We start from the raw sequence: 3,771 nt of genomic DNA, 5'->3' as shown, positions 1-3,771 counted from the left end.
GCGCCGATTCTCTTCCTCTTCTCTTTTTTACGCGCGAGCGGGGCATAATTTACGAAATTATTGTCTTTCACGTTCCCCCCTACGGCGCTTACTTTGGAGCTTCTTCTCTGCAGCAGTTGCTGGATAGTTATCGGCCGGAGATTGATATTCTCGACGCGTCGGAGCTGATTGGTGCGGTAATGATCGGTATGCGAGATTAAAGATCGGCAAGGAAAATTTCGTTTCGATTATTTTACTCTCCTAATCGCAGTTGGGTGATAATAATAACATTGACGCTGGTGCGTGTACGGCTATAAATAATAGTGCGAGTTATCGGTGTCCAACGCGAGAAATCGATAAAAGCGCGATTTTCGGAATAATTACGTGTCGCGCTTATCGCCTGATGGGAAACGGCTATCGCGTTACATAATTCCTCGCGCTAATATAAGCGTCACAGCCGAGATTGGTCACTTGCATTCGTGATACTGATAGTGTGTTTCCACGTTTCCTTCGATAACGGAGATTCCTCTCTCCGTGACTAATGCCGTTCGCGAAATCGTTATATACGAGCGATATACGTCAATTAGCAAGCGATAGCCTTAATTTAGACGCAGTCATCGGATTCCTCAATTACGAAACGCGAGGTATGCAAACAAAAAATTCGATGAAAAAAGCCGCGAAACGTTTAGCACAACCAATCTCGATAGTTGCGGCAATTACACATCCACTCAAACCGATCGCCGCGCAGATTTATGAAACATTGTCAGCACTTAATCTCGCTCGCTGACATATCAAAATTTGTATCGCGCATAAAAGACACTTAGGTGCAGCGCTCGAAAAATTTCCATACCCGTCGCTCCACATGCGCGCACACAACCCTGCAGCTGCCCTCCGCGCGGGAAGAGGAAAAAATCGGTAACTCGGCCAGCTCCTGACGTCTGCGATATTTATATTATTACGAATCCATGCGATATTTGCAAAAGGCGCCGTTTATCTGGGGCTGCGAGTACGCGAAACGGCCAGTATCTCGGTATTTTTATAGACAACATTCTCACTCTCTCTCTCTCTCTCTCTCTCTCTCTCTCTCTCTCTCTCTCTCTCTCTAGGACACCGGTGAGTGACTAATGCGGTGGCGCCTGGCGAGAAAAAGCACGGCGCCGCTCGACGAATCTATAAACTCTCTCTCTAAACGCCGATCGATTCTCTGTCGATCGTATTGTGTGTGTGTGTGTGTGTGTGTGTGTGTGTGTACGACGTCACGCAACGCGGCTTATAATATAGATCCTCGACAGCACACGTGAATCATCGGAGATTAGATCAATAGGTAAATAGAGAAATAAAGCGAGAGACACGCGATCGGTATCCCGGCGATGCAGCGATCTGGATTTGCGTCACGAAGATAAGGGCATTTTTGAGAAGCCTCTTTTCGTGACGCCGTCGCGAGGGATTATCGCGATGACGATCGATGAGAAAATAATTTGCGGAATCTGGGAGGAGGTAAAGTTCTGCGTTGTTTGTTCGAAGCGCGATAACGCTCCGTTAGAAAATGAAAGCCTTTTCGTGTTATAATATCCGAGGGAGCAAAAGAGAGGGGACGATAAACTAATGCAACGCGTGCGTAGAAAATCAAATTAAGCCTCATAATCCGAACCTAATCCTTTGTCTAGACGAGCAGTTAAATCTTGCGATTTCAGCTACGCGATATAACTCACTTTCCTGTGCATAATAGTAGGACGAAAAAGCAGCCACAACGACAACAGCGGCGGCGGCGCGCAACAATAGACTTCAACGCAAGTACAGAGCACGCTCACTTTTGCTCCTTTTGCGTCCACCTCTGCTGCCGCTGGGAGAGAAGTGAGGAAATTCAGTGGCTGCGGGGATTCATAAAGCATATTGTCATTGTCTCGCTAGCGCGCGAAAAATATCAATCATTAGGTGGATACCTACGACGCGCGCAAGTTCAGAGATTTCTATTAATAGAAACTGACGATTAGAGAGAGAGAGAGAGAGACGCCCGCGCGATTTTCGTGAATGAGAGGGCTGAGTAATCCGTGCGGATATTTAAAATTTTTAAATGAAATTTTTTTTATTTAAAAAATTAAAAACATAGTGTTTTTGCGATCCTGAAAAAATCCTCCATCACTGGAACCTCAGGAAGTAACAGCCATCCGCTTACCCCACCTCTCTCCGCACAGCGTCAGCGGCAGTCTGGCAGCGCACTCGTGTGCAGCGACGCGTGCGATCAGCGCAACGAACAACTCTACTACTCTGCTCTCACATACACGCGGGCGCGCGTACACACGAGACACTCACTTCTGAACATTACATGTCAAGCTCTCTGCATCGGCGGCGATTGGCCGGGGTGGGCTGCCGGCTGAGGACGCCCACAAGCCGCACGTTTATATAGTATATACGTCGCCGCAGCGCCGTTCCTTCCTTCTATTCGCTTCATTCATAGTTGGCTTCTCTCTCTCTCTCTCTCTCATTCATTAAAACGCACGAGAGCGAGAGCGAGCGAGAGAGAGAGAGAGAGAGAGAGAGAGAGAGAGAGAGAGAGAGAGAGAGAGAGAGAGAGAGAGTGAGAGAGGCTCCCTTGCGTCAGATCGTATTCAGCCTCGCGACTTTTTTCCGGAGTCCGTTGCCGCCGCCGCCGCTGATGTCGGTGGGTGTTTGAGTGAGTAGTGACAAGTGTACAGCGAGGCGCCGGACATCTCTCTTTCACTCGGAGGACACATCGCGAAAGAAGAATGCGAATCGGTGAGTCAGGACGCAAGGATTTTTTTTCGGCGCTAGTTCTTTACTTTTACTTCGTCGCTCGACGAACTAGTGCGCGCGCGGGTTAGTCACTTTTTTTCTCCCTCTCCAGCCGCGAATTCGAGTATTTATGTAATTTCTATGAATATTATATAGCCGCGCTGATAAGATAACGCGCTGTACTGTACTGACTCTTTATTTATTTCTGGCCAGTGATTTATACCCGCACTCCCGTATCGCGCGCTACACGTGTTTCGTATACAGCGACACGCGATAAACGTAATTTTCAGCGTTATTTATTCACCTGCCAAACGACACTGTGATTTTCAATCGACGCGTGCGCAATAATATAGAGACGTCTCCTCTGTGTATAATAGCCGCACGTGCGTCAGATCCGTCACGGCAATTATTGCAGCCAGTTTATTTTCGTGCGCGCCCACTCGACGAGAGAGTACAGGGCGTTTTTTCCCTTCCTATACACATTGAGAGAAGCTCTCGTAGATTCACTGGCGGCGAGAAAAGCTTTTCACCCAGCGGTCAGTCATATTATGCGCCACCCAGAGATCGAATAGAGAATAGCGCGCGACAGAACAAGCAACGTCCTCCGCTTGTTTTCAAAGGACCACGAGAGGAGAGTGTCAGGAGGATCAAGGGTCCTTTGTCACACGGTAGTCGCCACAAGGATACCTCGAGTCAGCCGCTTCGGCTCGTTTTGTTCTCCTTTAATTCCGTTTCCATTTCTCCCGGAGGAAAAACGGATGAATGGAAGATGGGAGGGCGAAGAATTCACTATTCTCAGGTGATTAGTCGCAGCTACGAGTGGACCTCGAGTTATACTCTCGATTTTTTCAAGAAGCGCGCGGCTGAGCGCAGTTTGTATACGACACCAGTAACGAAATAATTTGCGCGCAATGTTGACACCGCAGCAAAAAATCCCGGCGATAATCCCACGGGGCTCATCCCTTATCTGATCGTTGCCACCTTCGCGCGTGTCCACGCGCACGCACGAGTCGTATACGAGCCAAAGAGTCGGCCGAA

The sequence above is a fragment of the Nasonia vitripennis genome, chromosome 1, assembly GCF_009193385.2.
Source record: "Nasonia vitripennis strain AsymCx chromosome 1, Nvit_psr_1.1, whole genome shotgun sequence".
Classification (NCBI taxonomy): domain Eukaryota; kingdom Metazoa; phylum Arthropoda; class Insecta; order Hymenoptera; family Pteromalidae; genus Nasonia; species Nasonia vitripennis.
The sequence above is the reverse complement of the archived record's forward strand: the minus strand, read 5'-3'. Positions refer to the sequence as shown.